Source organism: Ylistrum balloti, unplaced genomic scaffold, assembly GCF_031769215.1.
Source record: "Ylistrum balloti isolate Yb309-2 unplaced genomic scaffold, AGI_CSIRO_Ybal_v1 Utg370538, whole genome shotgun sequence".
In the NCBI taxonomy this organism is placed as follows: domain Eukaryota; kingdom Metazoa; phylum Mollusca; class Bivalvia; order Pectinida; family Pectinidae; genus Ylistrum; species Ylistrum balloti.
The window spans coordinates 172,000-189,276 of record NW_026782342.1 but is presented as its reverse complement, the minus strand read 5'-3'; the positions used below and the strand labels follow the sequence as shown (position 1 = coordinate 189,276).

At 37.0% G+C, this 17,277-nt stretch overlaps 1 protein-coding gene across 2 annotated transcripts in view; it reads right to left on the bottom strand.

Annotated features, from left to right (window-relative positions):
• Positions 1-17,277, bottom strand: part of LOC132555991 (uncharacterized) — a 120,053-nt gene that overhangs the window by 44,115 nt on the left and 58,661 nt on the right. The window lies entirely within an intron of this gene.

Below are 17,277 nucleotides of genomic sequence, written 5' to 3'. Positions count from 1 at the left end.
CACTGATAAAGACTTATAAAAAGCAAAGTCCGCTTAATATGATTTTCGGAAAATTTCGGAGAGCGGACTGTAGTTCTCTGTATTCGAGGTTCATCATCAGACAAAAACTAGATTCTAAAAAATAAAGGTAAAATAATGAAATAAAACCCATTTCACCGATTCACATCAATGTTGAGGAAATGCGTCCATGACGATGTAAGAAGAAATGATCGAGGTTCGAACCCGCTACAACGATATACAGGTTGGTTAGAAGTATCACACATGGATGTACTGTTTTTTCGCTAAGTGTTCTCAAGTGCTAACAATACACACTTCTACAAACAATGAAAGAGATACCGATCCAGTTGTGAATATCAGGAACGAAATTACTAAACATATGGCTGTTGGTATCGCTTTACGTCATCTCCGTAGCGTTAAACGAGAGAGTCACATCAAAGGCACAGATCTTTTTATCTAGTGGAAAGCTAGAAATACAATATTCGGGTTTGACGACTGTTAAAAGTCGCTTCGTCATATTTCAGTCATCGTGTCAAGCCATGAAAATGGCCAAATACCATCAACAGCAGCATATACAGAGGGGCATTGTTCAGACCGGTTGTCAAAGACACATACCCGATTCCCAGACCGAACATGCACCAGTACGCCATGAATTATTGGTATATGTGTGGCATTGCTAATTATATGTTTCCTGAACTCGGTTAGAATCTCGCTATATACTGATCATCTGTCTTGTATGCAGCGCGCGCGAGGACCGAACTCACGACATACATACATATACTACTTCCGGTTTCTGATGCAAAAATACATCAAACTACGAAGTAGAGGGCGCTGATCCGTACTTACACTGTCGGCTTACACCCTTCTATATGTATCGCTATAATTACACGTGCATCCACCGTAATTTTTTCAAATGAATAAATCATGTCAGAGGCAACAGTGCACATCATTGCCAAATCAATTTCTCTGTGCAAATGTCTGAGTGACGGAAGTTCGTCTATCCTTCCCGCAATATACATTTATACCAGATCTGATTCACTAATGTGAAACTGATGTAGGAGGCAAGAACGGACTTTGAGCGGAAATGATTTTGATTGGTCAGCCAATAAAATTCCAGCAGCGTCAACAAGACTACAAAGTGCACATGCGTGATTTCTATATCCGGTGATATTTTTTAAACAAGATTATTTGAATTTATATTATTGTTCAAAGAAAGACAACACCAGGTTTAATGCAACGTAAGCTTTATTTAAACGGAAGCGATCGTTTGAAAGACTCAATCACAAAGGTAAAAGTCACAACCACTTAACAAATGTCATTGTTGCGTAATGAATTAATGACATCACGAATCGGAGGGAGTTGATACGTCTCATGACGACGCTGACTGTTGATAGGTCAATCAATTCAAAAAGACAAACAGACAAACGAACAAAATAAAAAATAAAACAAACAAAAAACAGACAATAAAGAAAACATAGCAATAATTATAACAAAAAAAAAATTATCTACAAAACACGATAATCTAACAAATCTCCATAACATTTCCAAAATCTAGCAGGTTGTCTCATCCACCATCTCCTTAGCTAGCGCAAAGGGGATTCACCGAACACAATACCTAACTTAAATATACAATGCAGTGAAGCATGCAACCGACCGATTTAGTGGTATTCCAGCCGATAGATAGCGTCCAATGCCTCTCAAGTATAAAAATGTTTCCCGAGTGCGCCATAAAGGGTCACGTGCACTGCAAAATGGCGGGAAATTGATGTAAACCTGCCCTTAAAAATTACATTAGAAACACATAGGGATGACGCTAATACTCGACCCTTATAAGGAACTGTAGCTGCACGCGCTCTGAAACAAATACAAGGACGATGAGGAGCATGAGTATGCCCTATTGATTTGGACGGTTTCGGAATAACCGTTAGGCACGAACACTCGCGGAAGTACAACTCCATAAAGTTACAACTGAATTCTGACATTTTGTTTTAACTCTAATAAATCAATAACAATTTCTAAATTAGGAAATAAAGAATGGTAACTATCGGGTCTGTTCTTTAGTAGAGTCGAGAGCAATTTCTGCCATCATTATTCAACAAATTTCCTTCAGGAGACGCTTTATGTTGTACCTACATATGTATTACGTCAGCATGAAGTCAGAATGTCCCATGTAGATCTTGTTAAATTCTTAGGAGCAATCTCGATACACTTCTCTAATATTTGAACTGTTTGAATTCGTTTACAATCGTACATTTTTAACTTTCATTTTGTTTATTTGGAATTTTGCCAAGATTCTTTCCAGATAGAATAAATACGGTCACAATCACTGAATGTAACTTGATACTAAGCCCTTAGAGAATATAATTCTTGTCTGTAATTTCGTAATATTGTACACACTAGACAGCGTGACCCTTCTGATTGACCCCTCCTCAAGTACAGAAAGAGACTACACCGGTTTCCAGAACGGAATTCTAACTTTTCAAGATCGCAACGTAATATACCTAAATTTCAAAGCCAGTCTATAATGATTTATTTATATTTTGAGTTCAAACTTAAAACTGATATTTCAAGAATGTTGAGTTTTCCCTGTGAACTTCATCTTCGGCTTCACAAAGAATTCTTTGGTGGCTCGCTAAAAAATCTGTACAAAATCCCAGATATATAATTTGGTGTGGAAACTAAATTTGTATCATACTTCTGTCTACTGCTAGTGTTTGTATCATTACAATTTGTATCAAACATTTACAGTTCGTTTCGGATGTTTAATTCATTTATCTTTATATTAATTATATACGAACTTATGTCCGAATTCAAATCATATTGCAATTCAAATATGTTTTTTTTTTTCAAAACCAAGAAAACAAAAACACATTCAGATCTTACTTAAGATTGAGCCAGAAGATAATTTCCTACCTCCCCTCGTTAGAAGTCAATCGAGGATCGAACCCATAGCCTCTATTTGCGAAACGGAAGCGCTGGAGTCTGCATCAACCGGGGTGGGGGCCGTTCGATGCCAAAGTGTCCTTCACAGATGTTTTAAGATAAAACACGTGCCCACAGCACATTATTATATCCTCTTCGTATCAAGAATAAATCTGTTAAACAGGTTTAACAAACACGAGGTAGCCATAGATACCGTCTACGGGGAAATGCTAACGCGGATGTGACGTTTGACTTCCGGCGTTTACGGGAATGATGGGAATTTTAATACCCATTAGAGTTCTGGTGAAATGCATGCTATGGTTATTAACGGTGTCAACACGATTGGTTGCTTCTATCAGCCATAATTAAAACGATCGTATTTTACAGACCCAGAGTATTCTCCGTATTTGTTCCACCAAATTTAACTCGGTTTTGCTTTCGGCAATAAAATTGTTGCAAGTTTAATGAAAACCAATATGGACGTGCAAATAAAGACAGCGAAAATTAGAAACGAATTTCTGCATTACACATTACCGGTGTTTTGTTAGGTTTTTACGAAGCAGACATGGCCGAGCGAACCGAACGCGCCCGTCCCTGGAGATGTACAATAAATACTAGAATTAAACCGGTTTTGTATCGCCATAACCTGAGCTGATGTGTCAACAGTCAATAGCTAACTACAAACTACACATTTCTGATTTCCTGTGCGAAGCCGATGCCAAATCACATTTTATTAAGGAGATGGTAGCCGAATTTATTTTATGTTGGGCAGTAACAGTTTAATTTATCAATATCGATCTCGAAACGTAAAGATGTGTTGCCTTAATGTAGAGGAGAAAGAGGAGGGGCGGAGGGGTGGAAGATGGCGAGGTAGGAGAGAAAGAGGAGGAAGAGGGAGGGGATGAATAAGAGAGAACAAATAGAAGCTTATCATGCAAAAATCGATAAATTAACTTCAATTTATCTTACTGATAAAAGTAATTTGTTGAAATATTTAAAGAGAAAATCATTGCTGTATGATTGCGGTTCAGTTTTAATCATTATTGTTAAAACCTTTACAGAAAGGATAATCTAGTATCTAATTTACAGAAAATGGTGACTAGTTTTAATTGATTTATGGAAATTTAATGTATCTATTACATGGTCAATAACACGTCTTGAAGGCATCGAAGTTAGAAAAAATAATTAAATGTCTTCTGTTCCAATGCAATCTTATCTTTGCAAAAGTGAATTTAATTTACAGCTCGCGATTGAATTGTGTCTTTATTTTAGTAGTTAGATAATTTCATAGTCCTCCTTAAGGTTATTTAGAAAGGAGCTAAGCAGAAATTGTAATATTGGTTGTTTGTATGTTCAATATGACAAAAATATCATTGTAACTCTAAACATTCATTATATAATCAGAATTATGTACCATCTCACTTTAAATAAACAACAATATTTGTATATATTTACACCAGGTCAACATCATCAGGATTTCAGCCGAAATGTCTTAACGAGAGTTTGATGTGTGCAGTTATTCTTGAGAAGTTCCTAAACAGGAAATACTGTCTATATTTACGTAAGATGTTGGTCATGTGACCGGTTAGCATTGAGACACGGCATTTCCTAGAATCAGATTTTGATCACGTGAACGATTCGACCATTAAAGATAATTTAACCATGCGTCATGCATATAAATGAATGTCCCACAAAGCTTAAAATAAACCTACTTCATACCATAAACTAGAAATAGATTTACGATAATTGGTAATAAACTAACATGTTAATTTCAAACGGATTTCAAAGCGTCATATTTGACACCTAATTAACTCTCGTCTTCGCCTGTCTCTGTCCTCTATACACTCATTCTCGGCAAAGGTGTCAGGTTCATCAAATCCAATAACGATATGCGTACAACTAGCTATAAGGCTTTAATGTAGAACAGCACTCATCGGTCAAGCCAATGGTTTTTTGTATTTCGTTTTAAGCTTCTGTCGAAAGCAAGGGTCAGTCACAATGTCCAATGTCAGATCTATTTTCACATTTACCGCGACTTAACACCTCAACTGTCCTTTCATGGTCGTCATTAATTATTCATCCAATTGCATATGAATCTTGGGAACAGATTTTGTACGGTACCGGATTAAGCATTTATTGCCATCTGCGGGAGTTACTCATGCGATGTATTGGGGCCAATCAGGGGACTTTAGCCGGTCACGTGAAACGTTGGTCGTCATGTGATGCTACAGAGAGAGGAACAGAGATCCAAAAATAGACAGAAATCCCTAAGGCTCCCTCATATCTCCACGCCGCCAGATGGCGCGTAAATTGCACTTGAAAGGGACCGATTCGCCAAAGCTGAAATCTGTTTCGTATTCTTTATAAATCAAAGGTCGATTAAATAATGTCGATTTTAAGTCGGAATAAAGTGCGTTCTACAACGCCCAGCGGAAATGTTATTAACATCGATGTCAGCAAAGATCTTAAATGTTCAAATGGTTGGCCAAAATTGTGTTAGAAAAAATCTTGAGAAACAAATGTCAGAGAGACGAATAGGCGAGTTCGATTCGAAAATAAGCACCATGATTATAATTTTCATCACAGTTATCTTTCCATTGACGGTACGATACGAATTCTAATCCAAACATTTTTGGTATTTCTTATTTCATCAAATTGGTTATTTTTTAATTTAATTCTTCATTCATCCACTTACATGTGTTTACCTGTGTTACAATGTTTATTAAAACAAGTAATTTTTATACGGTACACAGTACGCAAAGTTCTTTTTTTCTATAAAAAAGATCAAGGTTTTATTGTATATGATATGCAGTACGTGTATTTTTTCCTTAATATCAAGAATCAGGAAAGAAATCATCGTTTCCAAGAACAATTAATATAAGACTTTTAAACATTCCATGTGTACTTCTGTATCCTGACCGAAGGGAAACCCAGCTTTAGAAATATTCAGGTACGTGATCAATTTAATGAGATGTTTCCAGCTCTTTCCTATTTCCGGGACGCCGGAGGTTTGTATCTTTTATCCATATCTATGATTTTCAATCATCCGGCTCGGCTACAGCTAAAAAAACACGTTTGGTCTTTCGTGGTTTACTTTATCACAGACGAACACCAGACAGAAATATGTTAAATCTATTAGCGTTTTTACGGTGTATTAAAACTGACGTTCTAACGTACTCATATGTTGCGGATATGAAGGCCCCTTAATCTGGGAAAAAACATGATTGATCTCGCTGACACAGAGTGAAGAGATGTCGTAGATTTTCTCTGATGAAGCACGAACTGGTTTCGGTAGGATCGCGTGTGTGTTTTGTCTCGAAACGCGAAGTTTAGCTAGGAATTCACTAGAACGACTAAATGTCTTTCCTGCCAATTTTCATCGTCTGTCATAAGCAGATCTTAAATAATATTTCTTTGTCATTTTCGCCGTCAAAACATGTCACTTCCATCGCCATAGTGATGTTTATATCAGACCTTCAAAGAGAGAGAGTGAGGTGGGGAGAGAGAGGGAGATGGAATGAGCGAGAGAGACAGAAGAGGGCAGAAGAGAGGGTGAAGTGTATTGATCCACAAAGATTTCTTTTCAAATTAATGTCCATTTATCACTTACCCTTTAATTCTGATATGAATGACACTTTCATAAAAAAATACCAGCATCGATCGAGACTGAAACTTTGAAAAAAGTATGATGTGACCGTTTGAATGAGTTGGCTTACTTGATCTGTGCATGTGCGCGTAACATGTTCGTGTTGTGCACGTGTGTGCACTCATGTGTGTGAATTGATTCTGATGTGAATGTAGGGGTGAAGAATACATTGACAACTTACGGTTCACACACACACTGATACAGTGTGTTCCTGACGATAAGTAGTCATGTAACAATACGCGTCTTATAAAGACCTCAGTTGCCATTACAGGCTTAAGTTGACTTCAGACGGACGGTCAGACATTCACGGACAAGTTCGAAACAAAAGAACTTTACAGATTTAATCGTTAATTGTTTGGAAAGAATACACCGAGAGATTCTTCCAGTGATGTCAGTCAGCAATAGACATTATATGGAGGAGTTTCCCCACTGATGTCAGTCAGCAATAGACATTATATGGAGGAGTTTCCCCAGTGATGTCAGTCAGCAATAGACATTATACGGAGGAGTTCCCCCACTGATGTCAGTCAGAAATAGACATTATATGGAGGAGTTTCCCCACTGATGTCAGTCAGCAATAGGCATTATACGGAGGAGTTTCCCCACTGATGTCAGTCAGAAATAGACATTATATGGAGGAGTTTCCCCAGTGATGTCAGTCAGCAATAGGCATTATATCGAGGAGTTTCCCCACTGATGTCAGTCAGCAATAGGCATTATATGGAGGAGTTTCCCCAGTGATGTCAGTCAGCAATAGACATTATACGGATGAGTTTCCCCACTGATGTCAGTCAGAAATAGACATTATATGGAGGAGTTTCCCCAGTGATGTCAGTCAGCAATAGGCATTATATCGAGGAGTTTCCCCAGTGATGTCAGTCAGCAATAGGCATTATATCGAGGAGTTTCCCCAGTGATGTCAGTCAGCAATAGGCATTATATCGAGGAGTTTCCCCACTGATGTCAGTCAGCAATAGACATTATACGGAGGAGTTTCCCCACTGATGTCAGTCAGCAATAGGCATTATATCGAGGAGTTTCCCCACTGATGTCAGTCAGCAATAGACATTATACGGAGGAGTTTCCCCACTGATGTCAGTCAGCAATAGACATTATATGGAGGAGTTTCCCCACTGATGTCAGTCAGCAATAGACATTATATGGAGGAGTTTCCCCAGTGATGTCAGTCAGCAATAGACATTATATCGAAGGATTATTCCAATGATGACCGAAGGCAACAGATAATTTATCGAATGGTCAGTGATGAGTTTTTTGTCAGTTATTACGGATCAATGAAGTATCAGACAACAAATTAATGACAGAGGTCACATTTTTAACGTGTATGTTTTGTCCTCATTCGAACTGCGTTGCACGCAAAATGTCAAAGTTCGCTTCGCTAAATTTCGACAAATGACTGTAGATGTGTGAACGAGTAATTTGTTTTTGAGAAGGTCATTAATCATATTTGATGTTCGAATGCAAGCGACTGTAGATCACAGCCCAACAGAGATAACCTTTTTCCTCAAATTGAAACACAATTAAATAAGTTATTTTTACAATTTTACTATCAGCCCTTGAATCTGACGCCATACTCCGGTCGAGAGCGCGGGAAACACGTGCAGTTAATGGACGATATAGATGAACTCAACTTCGTCAACTCTTCCGGGGATACAGGGTCCAAGGTTTTTATTCTCTCTATATTTCATCCTTTAAGGCTCCGCATGCATGTGCAACAACACGTGAAAGAGAGCTTCATCAATCGCTAATGACACCGTGAATATGTCAAGAAACTTGATACTGTAGAACACGAAGCTGGTAGTCTCAACATTTCTATGACAAGATCACAATCTTTTGGCCTCTTATTTCTTTTATATTCTTTCCCCTCATTTTGCTCGTTTTTTTTTCAAATGAGTCATCAACAGCGTTAGATTCTCCTTAATGATTGGTAAAATCTTATTTTTGTATACTTGAAATGACATTTTCCGATTTTTTGTTCATTCTACGCCTCAGAGGTCTGTCCTCAATGAGGGATACGATGACGATGTATTCAGAGGGTCTCGGAAAAAATGCCTCGTTCTGGATTAAGTGGGATTGTATATATTTGTTTCTGTTTTTAATTTTTCAGGATCAGGAACTATCCACAGTTTAAGTTTTACATACGAGTTTGATACGTTTCCAGATATCAGTACTGTTGGTATAACACAGACCAATTTACATTGTTATTGTTCAATTGCTTTGTTGCTTGCGGTATTGTGTCATGTCAAATTTGTAAACAGATTTAGAAAAAAAAAAGATTCCAATTCCATTTGTCGTTTGTCGCTTTAGACAGGTGACATTGAAACATTTGTACAGATGTTCGATATTTAAATCCCCGTGTTCTAGAAAAAAAACACCGAAACCACACACGCGTTTGCCCAGATAAACCACTAAATTGACATTTGAATTCAAGTTGGAAGTATAAGAAAATAAAAACTGGAGCGTTTTATTGAGGAAGTCTAGATTTTACGGGTTTATTCTACCGCTATGTGAGAATGACATTTGATGTCGTGTTATATCCTTTACAAGCCGAGTTCCTCTTCATGTTAAAGAGATTAAAGAAAGTAAATAATTGACGTTAGATCATCCGGGCATTTTACATATACGATCCTAATTCTACCATTTAGATTCTTAAAATAAATAAATGAAACACCAACATTTTTGAGAGATTTTTTCATCGGTTCAGATCAGTTTCTGTTTTGTGTCTGAAGTTGATTTAACAACTAAATATGAAAGAGAAAATGAAAACTAATAAGCACAGATATTATATCATATTTCATAAGCGTCGATGATAATGTTATGCCAGACTTTTGGTACAATAACTTCGTGTATGTCCACATATACGCCATTCTTATGCATTGATCAGGGTAAAACCAAATGATAAACTGTATGTCTATCTGCCTGTACAGCAAGCTTGTTTCTCAGATAGCGCTCCCCAGTAACATGGATATAATTATAATATCAGCCACGTAAGAGTACATATCCCGATTGGTGAGAGCATCAATAATAAATTCGAAATTTTCTGCTGCTTCACCGAAAGAAGAATAACGTGTTTTGATAGAAAATATATCTCCAAAGTTCTGCTGCACACGTTACTTCGCCCTATGACTCAGCGGAGAAAAAGGGAAATCAGTGTCAAGGAGTGCAATATATATAGGTCATTGAATTTAGGTCATTTTAGGTAGATCACTGAATTTCGGTCATTTTCAGTCACAGAGTTAATGTCATTCAAGATAAGTCATTCGATGTAGTACACACAGTGTGCAGGTCTAAATGTAGATCATTCTACAAAGTAGGTCATTCATATTAGTTATTTTCTATGGAAGTCACCTTAAAGTGTGGAATTGCTCTTTTCGACTCTTTGCAGTCTCAAAACCCAGCTTATAATAATTTACTTGATCCTTAATCCGAATAATTTGTCAGTTCGATGGTCAGATACCAAAGGTAAAAATTCGTTCATCCGGATTATGATAAACGTTTCCGAATACATTTTACACATGATTTTAATGGTCAGGATTTCGAAAGTTTTGAGTACATAACTGAATTGAAACATAAAATTAACGAATCCGTTTACAGTTATATTCTGTCAAAGTTGAAACTCGCTAGAACGTTCGTTTTAGAAATAAGATACCTGGCTGTATGAATGACATATAGCGATGTAGTGATGAAGACACCGCACCAGTCGAAATATTACAAATACTGAGTGAGCTGTAGCGATGTAGTGATGAAGACACCGCACCAGTTGAAATATTACAAATACTGAGTGAGCTATAGCGATGTAGTGATGAGGACACCGCACCAGTCGAAATATTACAAATACTGAGTGAGCTATAGCGATGTAGTGATGAAGACACCGCACCAGTTGAAATATTACAAATACTGAGTGAGCTATAGCGATGTAGTGATGAAGACACCGCACCAGTCGAAATATTACAAATACTGAGTGAGCAATTGAAGAGCGCAAGCAATTACACGTACAAGTAGATACACACGATAATTGGCCTTTAGCTTACTGCCTTCAAATGGTATTCATCATAATCCTCGGAAATCGATGTATCGATACTCTCTGTTATTGTTGATGTGAGCTAGGCACGGTGTGGCTATAACTGCTTGGCTGAATCCCAAGTCACGTCCTCTTCCCGACCTGCTAGGTCTCTATTAAACGTCCGTAAATATTCGTTGGTGAAGCGACTGTGTGAAACAAAGCGATGGCTAGACAATACTTTTGTCCTTCTTTGTATCTGTCATCCATTGTTCTTGTTCAATATTAGGACATTACAACCATATATGGTGTTTTCAGACCGTGGTCGTGTACTTATGTTTGTGTGACCAGGCGGACATGAGAACAGATATATTCCCGTTCGCACCACAGGACATAAAACACCACGGATCCACATATACAATACTTGACCCTAATTAACGCATTATTAACGTGCAGACATATTTTTATTCTCATATATCAAACACGTATTCTGTCATTATCGGGCATCACAATCTACCGAACTGTTGTCGATCTGCTGTCGTGTTCATCATTTACAGTTCGGCAGAGACTTGACATCCCACTGGGCTTTCCACTGATCGCATCCTATAGGGTATATGCCGAACTGGTGTATATTGTCAGCTGGCTTAATTAGCTAATTGTTTATTCTAGAGTGAAGAAAAACAAACTTCCTTCTCCAATGGATAACACGGTATTCTGTGGCACGCGGACGCGTGAATGCTGCAATATGATTGGCTACTCAGGATATCATATGATAAATACATATACAACAAATTCAGTTGTCCAATTGGAAATATCAGACCTAGACGGTCTAGTTTATGAAAGTGATGGTCTGCTAGGTCAACCTACCATGTTGACCTGGCAGTTTCTGAATTTATGTTGTAAACAAAAATTGTTTACAATGATTAGCTGTCATCATCATGCAGCAGAGTTCGTTCTGTAAACTACATTTTTGTAAACAACATCACATGTCAACGATAATCTAATTAAGATTTTTATCTATCACTAACAAGGTTAGCTTCTTCAGAATTTATCTTGTAAATAAGCATTGATTTAAGGAAACTTGGCCTGTCAACAATGATTTTTAGATATTAGCTGCAATACTGACCTATTTTCTGACGGAATTTGTCTCGCAAGCCAAACAAATATTTTGCTAAGTAACCCAAAGATAACATTTAGTCTGGTAATTTCGGCAAGATTCCACCTAACGTAATGACAGAGTTGTACTTCGCAGCTGATATCAATGTTGCTAATTTTAAGCCAACACTCCAGGGAACCGAATATCAGCTTTCATTACCTCTCGAAACATCTGCACTCTTTTATAGAAGGATAAATTTCGAAATGACGTTACAATGATAATATGTTGTTTACATTACACACTCTGTCTAGTTTCAAACGTGTCCTTAATTAGACGCAACAGCTGACTGGTTCCATCTGGTACAAACAGCAGACCAGAAACAGTTGGTAAGATATCCAGTCCAGATATAATATTATCTAGATCCAGTATAGACACGAAAACTGGAACTTTCCCGACAATAAGGCACAAACAGTAGATAAATCTAAACCTGGCCTTGTGTTACATAATCACAAAATCTCGGACATTTTGACAAACGCAAACATCAGACAAAGCACTAGATTTTGAACATTTGGAAAGTCCAACACGAATCAAAAACCAGGTTTATATTTTTCCGGAATCTACATCATGCAGGAAACACAGAACCAAGGACAATTTGACATGTAACGTAGATCAGGGACATAGTTACAGAATCTCATTGTGAGACAAACATGACAAAGAAAACATGGCTGTTTCCGTTTAAGTAAATGAATGTTTATGTAATCAAGATCTTCTACATACGTGATCTCGTGGTTCGTGTACCCAGCCATTATCAACGTAAACTAGATTAATCACAATATCAGGAACTATTTGCGCGGAGTACTTACTGAAGAATAATGCCCTGAATATGTGTTATGATACATTTAGAGGATTTTAGAACACTCGAATAAAATTTAAATGTCCTCAACATTTATATCAAGAGAACTTTTATTTAACATGATACGTAAGTTTCGCGAATAAAATTACGTAGTGTATTAACTACATTGCTTTCCTAACTCAGAGGGCTTTATAGCACCGTAAACGCCATAGTAACGGTGTTCATATATATATACATCCATGAAATTGTTAACATCTATAAAGATTATCGCAAGCTTTATCGATTGACTGAGCATGTCTAGTTTCAAATCTTAGGTCCCCTACACACCACGAAGAATATTTCAATGACAGAGTTTGCCGGATTTCATTATTATATTGTTACATGTAAATTATGCTGACATTGCTCGTGTTCGTTTTTATCTTTGTATCTTTTGCTTAACAAAATGGCGGCACAGCCCCATGACGACTGTGCACTCGACTTACCGAGAGATGAAATACGTTACGCCATCATTATGACACTAATACCCAACCTGCACGTCCTTTACGTGAAAGTGCATGACGGCAGTGTTTAAAGTCATGCTTAATTGGAAACTCGTTACATCCAGAATCCCAACACTTAAAACCCTCTTTTGATGTCAACGGATCGACAAGTACAAAATTTGAATAATTAATTAGCGTTAGTGCTAACCGAAGCACTTGTGCTATCGCGAAGTGTGACAAGATATTCGCGATAAGTCGGTATCTGTCAGCGGAATTCTCCAGTGAGTTTTCTCCATAAAATATCTATGTATTTGTTTTCATGACACCGATATGTGCTCAAGCTTCAAAGCGTGCAACTTGCTAACCTGCTATATCAGAGGGAGATGATAACACTACAGCTATATTTGTTGTTAAAACTTCAGACAAAAATCAAACTCATTGTTCCCCATTTTTCATGTGAAGCATATTCCGTTTGATCACAAAAACGTTTGTTCTTATGCCTCAAAGTGATTAATTAACCTTTTTGTTTGTTTTGTAAAATATTGTCTACAAAGCCAAGTAACATCTCAGTATGACCCCCTACTTCCCTTTTCTATTTCTGAATGAACAATTCCCTGTTATCAATTCAGATACAGAGTTCACTAGACAAACAATAAACGATTCGTTTCGTTATACTTCAAAGAAATTCTGCAATCATTTTGCAGTCCCTGAGAATGTTAGGAAGCCTCTTTATGCGATTGATAACAAACAGAAAATCTCTGGACCATTCAGATATGTAGATTATGGTAAATTTTCATTTTCATCTATAAAAGCGTTTAATCTTTTGGAAAACTCAAGTTCATTTCTGAACAAATATATAAAAATGCAATGAAATTACTGTACTTTCAAACATTTTCGAGGGGCTGAAAATTCAACGTTTTCAGAGAGTCAGTTTTTTGTTATCATTTGAATTAGTGATAGACAGTACTCTAAAAATTTACTTGTATGAGAAATCCTGACAATTTCTGAACTTATTGTCATTTTGTGAAGATAGGCAAGCATGGGTTAAGAGTCCTCACAAATTAATAATAAAAAAATCAGACATACTAGATCGATTACATTGAGTGGACCTGGATGTAGTCCCGCTGTGGTTTGGTATGATGAATTATCTGCTAAAAAAAATGTGCAGCACGTTTTACACACACACTGTCCGAGAAACCAATCAACGCATCGCTACCAAACCGTTTCCTTGTTCCAAGTGAAGTGCGTCCTTCATTCTCATTGCCAAGTCCCGTCTCGCGGCTGTGGAGTCCGTCAACATCCGCCAAACGGTTCCCGATGGAACCAAATCGTATTAAAGATTCCATTTTTCATCAAGGTCCCTTTGTACGTTGGGTTAATAAGTTAATAATGATCTTAGTGATTGCGGGATTAATCAGCGGTCCGACTGGCTAGGCATCATAAGGTTTTCAACTTAATCAAGGTTCATGTTATTTACAATTGTCTTCTTTTCAACCAGCTCGAGTCTTTTGAAAATGACCAGTCATTCTTACATGGGAAGGAATACTGATTTGTAAACAATACGATTGAAAATTGTCATCGAGAGATAAAGCGCCGGCTGACAAAGACTGGTGGGTGACTCCTCTGGATAACATTGATTTTGTTAGCTCGAGACCATCATAATTTACGAGTTCTTTCTTTCATATTTCTGCGTCTGCGCAGAGCGTCGCTTGTGTGCGATATCTTCAAGTAATGTATGTAAAAAGGCTAAAGTGTGGAAGTCCGAATATGAAAAACTGACATTGAAGTTAGGGATATTTACGTATACGGTATTTCCTTATATGGCAAGTTTCGAATATTCTATACCGAATGTAAAAATTTAATCCACAGTTCTTGGTGAATAGGTCATTCATGTATATCGTAAAACTAGCAGTTTTTAAAGCACATACTTCAAAATACAATACATACATGCCACTTTCCCCATTCATATACCAAAAGTAATATCGCAACACATTTGACATCGTACATCTACGGGGTCATTAAGTACATGTATTGGTTATTTAGATGTGGCGGTTGGTGATTTAGCGGTTGGGAGCACGTTTTTAGACGAGGTACTTAGGTCAATATTAAATTAAATGTTGGGAGCATCAATCCTTTACTTCTTATACACGGTCTACATAGATTATGGTGTTGTAAAAGAAGGGGACATTTGTCGTTATATTTTTTGTCATTAACCCGTATACAATATATCAGCCGACAAACATGGTGGTTGGAGAAGTTTGTCTCTGGAGAACCAGATCCCACAACGTAACGCATTATTGCATTGTTTCGTAATTGAGACGAGCAGAGGAAGTTCATTTCTATAGTCAATAGCATTTGATACGAATGACCACCTCATCGCCTCCACAATGAATCATTGCCTAACTGTTGGATGATCAATAATAGCGACATATACTACTGCATACATAGACCGTGCATTATTGACGTTCCTCGCTAGGGTGTCCACGGAACAACGATGGCGTAGTAATTTGACCCTGTAACAGGTAATAGTTCCGAAACATTTTAATTCTAGACTAATTATAGTTAACCAGTTCGCCAGATACCTCCCATGTACTAACTGATTACAGTTCCGTGTTTCAATTTCTGAGAACTCCAGGGGTTCTTGGTTTTCGCCGCGGCAATTCAAACAAAACCATTCTTGCTCTGTCGTTAGGCACCAAACAACTCGAAAGAATGATTTTTTTTTTAATTGGGTAAAGAAGTTTTTGGATTAATGATTACTAATGCATATCAAGAATGCACCAAAATAAATTAAGTTAAATCAAACAAAACTCAGCTTTTACTCGAAATTGGATTTTTGAATAATCTCTTTTGCTTACTAGTATTTCAATAAATGATAAAATCTGAATGCATACCAGATGTGCAATTGAAATCACGGGTACACAGTAACGTAAATTACATAACTTACAACTTGGCATGATTGCTAACGTCTAAAATGATTGAAATTGGATGATTTTTGTTTGCAATTTCAAAGGCCGTCTGTGTGAGTAAAGATATCTATCTATCGATTTCGTCATGGTAACGACTTAACTGTCGATGACATCTGTCTACACACAATTCTCTCTAGTAATCAAATATCGCCTGCAGTTTTGTGCATCCGCGATGTCAAATAGTTCCTAATGCCCTAAGCGGTAAAGGGGTGGACCCTGGTTCCATTAAATGCACAGGGTCGTTGGCAGCCCTTGATTCAGCGCGTGAACTTGGCTAACATGAAGAGTTCTAATCAAGTGCGATAATTTGTCCGCGTGCGGTGAAGGACGAAGGATAATAATTCTAGATCCTGATTAAGGGGAGTTAATTAAAACAGTTAGTGGCTGTACTTGAATGAGTGTTTGATGTACCTTGGTACCAAATGACTTTTATTTTAATGCCTTGTGTGAACTCTTCAGGAAAATTATTCCTCCACGTCACTTCCTTGCTTAGTCACGTGTGGCTAATGTAGATGAATGCCATTTTGATATCTTGGTTAATTAGCTTCATTAAAAGAAAAAAAGAATACAAATATGTTCCTGTAATTTATGTCACTGATCCATAAATCTAAAATGTCATTTCGTTAGGTCGTGCGTCTTTTCTAAATTCGGGATATTCATAATACACTTCACATCAAAGAGCTCTGGTTTTGAATTATTATCTCAAAAATTAAGTCGAATTTGAAATCTTGAGTAAACAAACACTGGTGTAGGTACCATTAACAAAACCAGAAAATGCCATGAATTATAATCAAGTTTTAGCCGTTCCTCCTAAACATGAATTCATTCATTTATTTTATCTTATCTAAACTGAATGTTATACATATTGACACACGAAAACTGACAACTGGCATTCCCTAAAATCTATATTTTCGTGGGATTAAAATTTCGTGGAATTTCAAAAGAACGGTATACTATAAGCTGTGGGCAGATGGCACTCAAAAAAATACCATCATATTTACATCAACAATTGCTTCTTGGACCAAAAAAATAAATACACAAGGAATCAATGAAAATAAATCCTTCTGTGTAAAAAATGGTTTTACAGTAAATATACAGATTTTGTTATGTACTCAGCTTTTCAGTTTTACAGTAAATATACAGATTTTGTTATATACTCAGCTTTTCAGTTTTACAGTAAATATACAGATTTTGTTATGTACTCAGCTTTTCAGTTTTACAGTAAATATACAGATTTTGTTATGTACTCAGCTTTTCAGTTTTACAGTAAATATACAGATTTTGTTATGTACTCAGC